The 11,373-nt window shown below is 36.1% G+C and overlaps 1 protein-coding gene and 1 long non-coding RNA gene across 10 annotated transcripts in view; one reads left to right on the top strand and one right to left on the bottom strand.

The window, feature by feature from the left end:
- The window catches only part of LOC117175951, an 80,760-nt gene extending 75,529 nt beyond the window's left edge, over window positions 1–5,231 (top strand). Inside the window, exon 8 of the long non-coding RNA XR_004467554.1 lies at window positions 5,186–5,231. This is a non-coding gene — a long non-coding RNA (uncharacterized LOC117175951). The remainder of the gene's footprint in view (window positions 1–5,185) is intronic.
- The window catches only part of LOC117175901 (cytochrome P450 315a1, mitochondrial-like), a 584,936-nt gene that overhangs the window by 146,370 nt on the left and 427,193 nt on the right, over window positions 1–11,373 (bottom strand). The gene's annotated exons all lie outside the window — the stretch shown is intronic.

Below are 11,373 nucleotides of genomic sequence, written 5' to 3'. Positions count from 1 at the left end.
TCAGAAAATTAGTCTTCATGGAAAATAAATTTCTTTTGTGTAAGGTTCATGCATTTTATTAGAAATGCCTTTTTTTAGTATACAATTTAGCTTTTTGGATGAGAATTTAATTTTTTTATTTAAAATTTTACAATTATATCTGCCCTGGGCTGGGACGATATAAACGCGCGACCTTCTATCGACCAGAGACACTCTTGGGGCGGCCGGTTCGAGCGGTGGAGCAATGTACTCGTATGTTCCCATATCAACCTCTCGACTACCACTATGCCGTGACATCAGATGCTCCCTAACCAGTGATCCCAGATCTGAAACGAGAGTAAATGACTGGATTGCGCGCGCAACCCATTTCTCCTCTTCTAAATTTTAAAACTCGAAGGTGCACGATTGCCGGTCAAAACACTTCGGCGCACAGTGGTCTGGAATAGGAATTTACTGTTCATAATCGCCCACAGATCATATTTCTTAACCGATGTAAAAGTTCTTTTTTTCAGAAATACTCAGCAATTAATTTTTAAGAGAATTGTGGTTTGCTAATATTTTTCATGAGAGTCATAATTTGTAACAAAAAAATTAGCATGAGTTAACAACTATTGTTTTGATAAACATTTCCATTAACAAATTCTTTATAAACGAGTTTTTCTCATTGCTGAATGGATTTATCTGAACAAATTTGATTTACAATTGTCTTTAAAGCCCTTTATATACTTTAAGCTTTATCAAATATAAACAATATAGATTGTTTATAACAATTTAGTTAAACAAGTCTCCTAATTGGCCGTTTCCTCGTAGAAAAAAATGTTTTTTTCTTTAATAATTATTAGAGTGTCATTTATAGCGATGACTAACCAACAAAATTAAATAAAGAATAATTTATATGGTTGTTATAAACAATTTTCTTAACAAAACTATGATTTATTTGTTTACATGCAAAAAGGACGGTTTTCCACTGAAATTATCCGACAGTAAACTAACAGTGATTCCAAACTTGGATATGGGACATTAAATAATAATTTGCGTAATTTTTAATAACAATTTTAAAAAAACACGTGACAATCTGCGGTTGGTCGTAGAAAAAAGTTATTTTTTCTTCAATCATTTTTGTGATAATCTCATTTGTGTTATTGAACCAATGAAAAAATTGATACTTATAATAATAATGAGATTAGTATAAAAAACTTAAAATAAATAAATTACGATTCAGAACTCGAATTATTTTTAGATTCGAATTCTTCTATTAGTTCATCGAGTTCTTGATCAAGTTCAACTTCAACTTTTTCCCATTTAGGCTTCAAGGATGCAATGAAAAGATCTGAGGACTCAAGGAGTTTGTGAATTAGGTCGTGCATAGTATGCACTCGAGAGATTTTTCGTGTGTTGAACTGTCGAATGTACTTGATATCCTTCTCCTGGCTTCAGAAGCTTCTTCGGAATACATGCCAATTGGCAGCATAAAATTATCCAAAACTTTTCCCCCATGTAGCAGTATTTTATGAACTGAAGAAGGCATGTAGTACCATGGATATAAGCTCACATACAGTTTTGCTGTCCTGAAAGCATACTCGTTGAAAAATAGAGGAGGAATTTTTCTGCTACTAACTAACTTTTGTAGTATGTTTCTGAATATTTTAATGAGTTCTTTATTTACTCCAGTTATTTCTGACACTTGATCAACATTCGAGAAAAACCTACGAGCCGTATTACCACACACAATCCTTGACTTGGTTGATCAATTATTAACCCCATCTTCTTTTGAAATTCGTTGCAAATTCTTTTCTTAGCTTCTTTCATCGTTACTTTATCCTCTTTCTTGCATATGCTCCATTTGCAGATTTGCAACCGATAAGCAATATTTAGTATACGCTCCATGAACCTAATTTAGGCATGCAAAGTAGAAAGACCAAATTCTAAGCTGGATACAATTTCTTCCTTCTGCTTTACACGCTCTAGATCATTCATTTGTGATTGGTGTCGCTTTGCAAATGTAGCAAGTAGAAGATGATGGAGTGTCAGTGAGAGCTGTACAAACTTTTCCATCCAACATAGTTAGCTTTATTTCTGTTGTCACTATATACACACCATTAGTCGTAGTAATTATTGTGGGTCTAAGCTTCTGAACTTGTGTCTTAATATTTTTGATTTCCGATTTCGTTAATTCCTTTGTTTCCTTTGCATATTTAATCATGATAGGTATACAACGTTTTGGCGAGGAACTATGAGGACTCGTCCAAACTGTTTCTCCCGTGTGCTTTACCCTCAACCATATTGGCACTATTAATGCTGTGAAAAAAGAGTCATCGGTCAAATCGTTGTTATTAGACTTCTGATTGTATTTTGCATCAGTTGACAGTTTATCGATGCCATATTTCAATTTTTTTTCTTCCACTCTTTCGTAAACTTCGCAAAAATGCATCCGGTATCTCAGCAGCCGTATAACTCTCTTCAATGGACATTAATTCTCGTCTCTTTGTCGCAGCAGAACCATCTTTGAATTTTGTATCCGAACTTTTTCTTCCTCCTTTTGATTTTATCCCCGAAAAAGTAAAAACGAAGTCAGTTTTTAGCCATTTTTCGAACCTCTAGGTAAAAAATACAAATTCAAATGATTAGCTACTATTTCTAGATGCCCAGGATCAAGATTGTACTCAGTTTGCATGAAACTTAACAAACCTTGCACGTCAGTACTCTCATTGGCAGTAAGAAAATCACAAAGGACCTTCTTACCTACCTTGAGAGTATCCATTTTTTATTAGAAATAATAATACAAACAATTGAAATGTACAAAACTGCAGAAGATATTTTAAAATGACGCCAAAAGCAAATTATATAAAGATAATTTCAACGCAGCCTCTCTCAGTTATATTAACGAAAATTATGATTTCTCTTGCGAGAGCGCAAGCGAGAGATACCCACCTAGCGATGAACCTGGAACTGTACTTTTTAGTTGAGAGTCACTTGTTCTTCATTTGTTTTTCATGAAGTTACGTACAAAACAAATGAAACATAAGTGACTTCTGAATACGCAAGTCCAGCGTTATTGCACCTTATCTTCACTTGTTCCTCATTTATTTTCCAGAAAGTTGCATAAAACAAATGAAAGACAGGTGACTTCTAAAAACGCAAGTACAGCGTTATTGCTATGGACAGTTTGCTACAGAAATTGTTATTAACAATTACGCAAATTATTATTTAATGTCCCATATCCAATTTTGGAATAACTGATCATAGTTTTGTTGAAAAAATTTTTTATAACAATCGTGAAAATTATTCTTTATTTAATTTCGTTGGTTAGTCACCGCAATAAATGTCACTCTAATAATTATTGAAGAAAAAAACATTTTTTTTTTTACGAGGAAACGGCCGATTAGGAGACTTGTTTAACTAAATTGTTATAAACAATCTATATTGTTTATATTTGATAAAGCTTAAAGTATATAAATGGCTTTAAAGACAATTGTGAATCACTTTTGTTCAGAAAAATCAATTCAGCTATGAGAAAAACTCGTTTATAAAGAATTTGTTTATAGAAATTGTTTATAATAATTAAGTTACATATTATTGAAATTAATTATGTTCTATGAATGCATGTGCAATAATTCCGGCTGATAGTGAGTTTCTATCTGTATTTTTTCTTGAGATAAAAATTCACAAAGCTAAAATGGTCAATTTTGTCACTATATTTGTTTATATATTGTTGCTCTGTGAAAAAAAAATAAGAAAAGCAAACGACAATTCTCTTAAAAATTAATTGCTAAGTATTTCTAAACAAAAAATGGTTAAATCTGTTAAGAAATACGACCTGTGGGCAATTATGAACAGTAAATTCCTATTCCAGACCACTGTGCAGCGGTTCTTTTTTTTTTAAATCTCAAAATGTAACTATTCTAGGATTGATTAAAAATGAATCGTTTTTATCTGGAAATTAAACTATTCAATTTTTGGCTGAAACCTCCAATTATTTGAAATAATTTCAAGTTTTAAGTTAATTTTTAACCTTTTTTTTAAATTAAAATTGTAGCGTTCAAACTTAAAATTTAGCTCATTACAAGTTTAACAATTCCAGACTTTCTATTTCGAACCATTCTGTTCAAATTTGTATAGTTTTTAATAATTGTTTGTAATGGACTGTTTTAAATAAACGGTCAAATTTCGCTGATAATTAACGAAATTTTCTTTTTTTTTTATTAAAAATTTCAAATTGAATGGGTTAAAAATAAAATTTTTTGGATTCAAATAATATTTGAAGTCATAATTGAAAATAATTTTATAAACAAATATCTATTAATTCTTTAATTTTGAATGGATTCAGAATCCTCTTGTAAAATAAATTATTTTTCAATTTTTAATACCTTAAATTAAATTAAAAAAAAAAACATTTTATTTCAAAGACGAAAAATCTTGCACTAACCTAACCTAACCTCACGAAACACAATTAAACTGATTGTGTTGTCCCGTCGTGTTTGCGGTACCGTTTGAATTAGCTCGGGCTTAACCAGAAAACAGGACAAACCTATTCTAACCTAAAAAAACCTTACCTAAGCTACCCTAATCTAACTTAACTTCACGTAACACAATTAAACTCATTGTGTTGTCCCGTTGTCTTTGCGGTACCGTTTCATTCAGCTTCGGCTTAACATACATAGAGGTTTAACCTATCCTAACCTAACAAAACCTGACCTAACCTAACATAGCCGAATAAAATTCAACCATACGTGTAGCTATGTAAGTGTACGGTTCTCAGTCTTAAATGTGTGCTATATTTAATAGGTTAACTTGATCTTAACCTACAAATGAATCTAACTTAACAGAACCTAACAAAATTTTGCTTAACGCAACACAACTTAACTTAAGTGTTCCCGTTGTAACACAATAAAATTCATTTCATTGTACTACAGGTGGTTAAAAATTTAGCAGCTCATTACTCATTTGAAAAAACTTAGAACTACAAGTAGAATTAAACCCATTTCAATTAACCTGACAATGTTTGTATCAAATAAAATGTAGAACTGTAACTTAAACATAAAAATGAATAAGAGTTTTATTCAAAATTTTTTTCTCTCTGCTTTTCTTGGACTTGAGGGATATATTTATACTATCTTTCGTGTTTAGATTTTATCTTGCTCTTTATCGTAATTACCTACTTCAGTCTATTTTCTGCCTGCTATAACGTGTCCTTTTTTCTTCGCAGGAACGATGCAAAGGGTTACGCTTACGTCGATTGGAACGATTCATAAGTGATTTACCGAGTTTCGTTGTGGCCGTACGAGCACAGTTGATGCTGAACGATCTGAGCGCCCAAAAGAGATCACTACACCAGAAAATGTTGAAAAAATCCATGATATGATGTTGAATGATCCCAATGTGAAATTGAGAGAGGTAGCTAATGCTGTAGACATATCATTGGAACGCGCCTGTTCATTCATGCTTAGTTGCACAAACAAAATTGCATGAAATCGGCTTCGAATTGGTTCCTCAGCCACCGTATTCACCAGACCTGGCCGCCAGCGACTATTACTTGTTCCCTAACCTGAAGAGATGGCTCACCGGTAAGCGCTTTTACTCAAATGAGGAGCTCATAGCTGAAACTGAGGCGTATTTTCGAGACCTTCCGATCGAGTACTTTTCGGACGGTATCAAAAAGTCAGAAAATCGTTGGACTCGCTGTATCGACCTAAAAGGAGAGTATGTTGAAAAATAAAACCGACTTTGGCCAAAAAAACGTCTCCGTGTTTCATTTTTCAGGGAATTATCAGACTGCCTAGTACTTGATGAAAATGTTCCCCTTGTTCTTCGCTGAAATCACCGAGATTTTGTGGAAACTTATCCAAAGGGGAATCTAGAAAGTGAAGTTTTAAATTCATCAAGCAGCCTAACTTTTTGTAGTTTCTTATCATTTTCGCAACAATATTCTTGTAGTCTGGACTTTTTTTGTTACCGAGAAAATTTGTCACTATTCGAATCTGTGGTCCATCAAAGACTCCTTCTTTCAATTTAGCGTCTGAAACATTAGGGAATTTAAGGGATATATACTTATAGCATTGTCCATCTTTATCTAACGCCTTGACAAATTGCTTCATAAGCCCAAGCTTTATGTGGAGGGTTATTAGTAAAAATTTTTCTGGATAAACGAGGCTTTGGTTGAGGATATTATGAGAACTAGGTTTGAATGAATCTCTTGAAGGCCAATGTTTTTTGCTGTAATGATTGGCTCGATCTCTGCTATTCCACAGGCATATAAAGCATGGCTCTCTCGTGAAACCCGATTGTTGGCCTAATATCATTGTTATGATTTTGAGATCACCACATATTTGCCATCTGTGATTCGTGTAATTAACTTTTTCAAGAAGCATTTTAACATTGTTACATTCTTTTTTAATGAGCGTTGAGTGAGCTATAGGGATAGGAGCGTAAGTATTCGTGTTATGCAGTAAAACAGCCTTAATGCTGCGTTTTGACGAATCAATGAAACGTCGCCATTCTTCGTCTCTGTACACATTTTTCTTCAAGTGATTCATTAGTCCGTTAACGCCAGTGCAGTACACTAAACACGTCTCTTCGTCTTTAACGAAAAACGTTCTGAATTCTTTGTCCCTGTCGCGATAGAATGAAACTTTTGTCTTTGGCTGTAGAAGATTTCTTCTTTTTAGAAATGAAGCGGCAAATTCAGCGTCGTCTTTCGGTAATCCAAGATCTCTAATAAAATCATTCAGTTATAGTTGCAACACTAATATTGGAACCTTCAGTTTCATTTTATGCACGCCATATTCGTCATCTTTTTAGTTGTTTTCATCGGAATCATCAGAACTATTTTCTGTTCAATCACTGGTTTCACTAGCGTCTCCACGACGTTGACTTTGAACTTCCATTCTATCATCTTCTAAAGCGCTTAAATCAATCTGGCGTGTATTTTTATTGATTTCAATTGCTCTTGTGACTGTGCACACATTAATGTACGAAAAGTTATTTTTATTTCTGGCGTCGAACCCTTTGACGGAATTCATGCAAAAGTAGCAGTCCTTCGCAATAATGGGTTTTTTCCATGTGGTTGGTGTAGAGTAATTGCGGTACTTTTCGTTGTTTAAATTTTTTAGACGATACAACATAAGTCTGCAGGAATTTCCAATGACGTGAGGAACCCATTTTGTTTCTTGGTGCAGCAATTTAAGGTCAAAACACTTTTCGTAAAAACTTTTCACTTCCTCGTCGATTGATTTTCGCAAACTGCTCACTTCATATTTACTGCAAATGTAACCGAATGAATCTGAGCTATTCTTGCAGGCATGCGATTGAGAAATGCTCGCGGTTTTTTTCCTTGTAGCATGAGACTCTACACCAACCAAGTGATCCATTGATGAAGAGCTACGGTTGCATGATGACGACGTTGGAGAGACCGCTTTCCCACCCTGACCAGACGCCGATACGGGGGTTTTTCCCCTGCATCGTAATACGCTTTTTACCTGTGTCGGCCATGATGGCATGAACTCTGTTTACCCAGGGACTCAGCCAATGTGGATCCGTTGCCCTCCGTCACCACGTGGAAGTGCCCTGGTTACAGACACAGGCGAAGAATGCTAGCAACAAGCGGTTACGAAACTCCAGACATTTACTGTTATTAATGTCAAAATATGAAAGTACGCAAGATCAGGGTTGCCAGCGTAATCGGTTAGGTGAGATCAGGTTCTGTTGGGTAAAGTTATGTTAAATAAGTTGATATCAGGCAAGGGTTGATCCTTCACAGTTGTCGACATGTTTTTGAAGTGAAAATTTGCATCACTGGCAATATTTTGAAATTTATTTGCCTCAGTGCATGATTTTTCGTCATTTTTTGAGGTTATGGCTCAACCATGACGTGATGGGTGATTTTTGATACCGAATTTGAATTCAGCGCCCCAAAATCCATAGGAATACGTGTGTCTTGTTACCAGATCCGCACACATTTTTTTTTGTGTGGCTGTGTAATTGATGTTTTAACTAATACAATGTACAGGATAAAGTTTCAACAAAAAATGGAATACTTCCATTTCCAGATAAAAACTGCGATAAAAAACTGTATTGAACAAGAAAAAAATTTTTAAATTAATTTTCAACATAGTTGTTAAATTGTCAACCAATCAGATGAATTTTTGTCCAAGAAAATTAATGATCTATAAAAAAAAGGTCCAATTTCTAACAAAATACATGAACTTTCAACAAAATTATTTAATTTTAAAGTCAAAAAGAGTATTATATACAAAAAATCTGAATTTTTAACCTAATTTAAAGGCAAGTAGTTGAATTTGCAACTATAATTATGAAACCTTAATATATAGTTGCATTTACAACAAAAAGACTTTGCAACCAAAAAATATTTACAGTTGATAATTCATCCGACAAATGTAATTTTTAATCAAAGAGTATAAACTTTCCATAAAACAGTTCAATTTCTACAAAGAAAGAAGAATTTTTAACGAAATAAATGATTTTTTTACCAAAAATGGTATAGTTTAATTGTCAGTTTCAAAAATCTATTTTCAACGAAAGAGATGAACCTTCAAATAAAAAAAAAAAATTAAAATTTTAACACAGTAGTTAAACGTTTGTTAGAAAAGAGGACTTTTTTTACAAAATAGTTACATTTTCAATAAAATAACTAATTTTTTATTTAATAAATGAGTTTTTATCCAAACGAGATAAATTCCAAAATCGCCAATTTCTTTCATTTCTTTCAAATGCGGATCAAGCTATAAATAAGACTGTTATAATATAAAATAATTATAATACTATAATTAATAATATATGTATATATATAAATATAAATATATATATATATATATATAGAATTAAAAATTTGTCATAAGGACAACCGCAGGATTTCGCCGGGAGCGGATGGTAATCTGGAAAATTGCACCCGCTTCCAGCGAAATCGCTAAAAATTTTAGCCACAACCACGTCTCACGACCGTGAGATAGGTGGTTACAGTCTGTAAAGGAATCAATATGACGATCCAGCAAAAGCCTCGTGCACCTAAGAACACGGAGCAAACCAAGGACAACCGCCTTCTGCATTTTTCCTGCAAGTGTTCTAGCATATTGTTGACTCGCAGGGATGCTTTTTAGGCCATTAGCAAGTGAAAGCTTGGAACCTCCAAGAGCGCCGATGATAAGGACGATCAACTTAACAGAATATTCCGGGTACAATCGTTGCAACTCCCTTATAAGGTCTCGATACCTCTCTTTCTTTTCATTCTCCTTGGCTATGATGTTTTTGTCAACTGCTGCCGAAAATTCGATAACAAACATGTTTCGCTTCTCGAAGTCAAGAAGAACCATGTCAGGCCTCGAGTGAGCAACAGAAACAATTGTCGAGAATATAAAGTTCCAGTATATGCGTCACTTCCCATTCTCGACAATTGACTCAATTTCCCTAGGAGCATTTAGAGGAGCGATATTAAGGTGAATGCCGTAGGAGTGACAAAGATGGTAATAAAATACTCTTAGTGCCGCATTGTGCCTTTGAATGTAGATCGTTCCCGCGTGTGTTGGACAACTAGATAGTATGTGAGCTAAATGCTCGGGGTGTGCATGGCACGCCCTGCAGCTATCATTGGGAATGTCTTGGCTCAAAATGTGGCGACGGTATGTTAAGGTGTAAATGACACCGTCTTGGCATGCAAAAATGAAACCCTCTGTAGCAGAATACAATCCGGGCGATTTAAGGAAAGCAAACGTTAGCTCACAAGACATTCACTGATCCTTCACATTTCTATGGAAGATACCGTGCATCCTCTTATCGAGGAGCTGTTCACGAAAGTTTTTCTCTTGTGCTTTCTTAATCCGGGCTTTCAGGAGTGAGTACTCGAGATAGATTAGATTTGATGCATTTTGCTCACCCCTAATACTGAAGTCAAGTCCGAGTGTTTCAGCAGCCTCCTCCGCTGCTTTGTACAGAAATGCTCCTTTGCCCACTTCCTTGTGATTCCTGACCATTTTAAGAAGAGGATCTCTTCCATTTGCAACTCTATGTGCTATACCCAGAATAATCTTGTTGTGAAGACATTCAAGAATCAATATTCCGCGACCCCCTTGACGGCGTGAGGTGTACAGTCGCGGAACGGAAGACTTAAGATGCATGCTTTTGTTCATGTGCATAGCCTTTCTTGTCCCGATACCAAGAGATCTGAGCTCGTTCTTCGTCCATGGAACTACTCCAAATCAATAGAGTAGTACCGAGACGGCACGTCCACGAAGCTCGTCATCCATTTCAGCCAGATCTTTAGGCTTGAGAGAAACCTTGGTGTTGATGTTTCTCCGGATCGTAAAGCATCGCTCGTCATCTATTGGATGCCTGCCCGCGGTTGGTCTTAGTGTCGCCTCTCTTTCTTTGTTGTCGGCTTGTTCTAGCTGTGGTAGAGTAGGCGTTCCGCTTACACAGCCCCTTTTACGGAGTAGTTCAGCATGGTTTCGCAGACGTTGCTGCGAAAAGTGCGATAGCTCCGGGTGTTTCTCGCACCACAGAGCATGCAGCCGTGCCATGTAACCCCGTTCACGGGCCACACTCGCATCGTAGCAGTCTAGCAAGTCGTGATTCAGTCGCTCCGTACACCCAAAGGTCACGAGATCCGGCCGATCCATCGCCTTGAATCCATTTTCATTGGCTCCCCCAGCTCTAGATTGGTCGGCATTGTTGGCCGACCTATTGTCGGGAGCCCTGCGCTTTCTGTTGTTTTGAACCGCACTTACTACAACTATGTTTGTTGTTGTCATCATGCTTTACGACCCGGAGAAACATCAACACTAAGGTTTCTTTCAAGCCTAAAGATCTGGCTGAAATGTATGACGAGCTTCGTGGACATTTTTCCGGTGAATCCGACCTCAGGGCTATCAATTATTGTGTGTATAATGCAGCGAGAGCTTTGGCCGATGCAAACCGTAAAACAAAACCAACGGCTGATCATAAGACCAAAAGACGAATGCATCAACTTTCCATAAAGATAGGCTGGGCAAGACAGTACGCGTCCCACATTAAATGTGTGATTGACTACATCACATCTGGCAGGAATTTTACCGCCAAGGTTCGAAAGTTCGCGCGCGAACTCCAGACCCGTTATCACACACTTAACAAGTCAAAGCTGTTGACCATCAGGCAGCATATTCTTGAGAGAATACTTATACTATCTGACGCTAAGACAAGTCTAGAGCGGAGAGCGAGGTGGTTCAGAGAAAATCAACAGTTTCTCTCTGCCCCATTTCGACTCTTCCCAGGCCCTCCAGTTACTGTCGAACACCCACACAAACGAGAGGAGGTCGAAGTATTTTGGAGAGAAGTCTACGAAGTTCAGCGTAGACTGGACGAAGACTCAGAAAATATAAATAGCTTCAAGGAGTTATGTGTTGCCCT

The sequence above is a fragment of the Belonocnema kinseyi genome, chromosome 1, assembly GCF_010883055.1.
Source record: "Belonocnema kinseyi isolate 2016_QV_RU_SX_M_011 chromosome 1, B_treatae_v1, whole genome shotgun sequence".
Lineage (NCBI taxonomy): Eukaryota > Metazoa > Arthropoda > Insecta > Hymenoptera > Cynipidae > Belonocnema > Belonocnema kinseyi.
The sequence above is the reverse complement of the archived record's forward strand: the minus strand, read 5'-3'. Positions and strand labels throughout refer to the sequence as shown.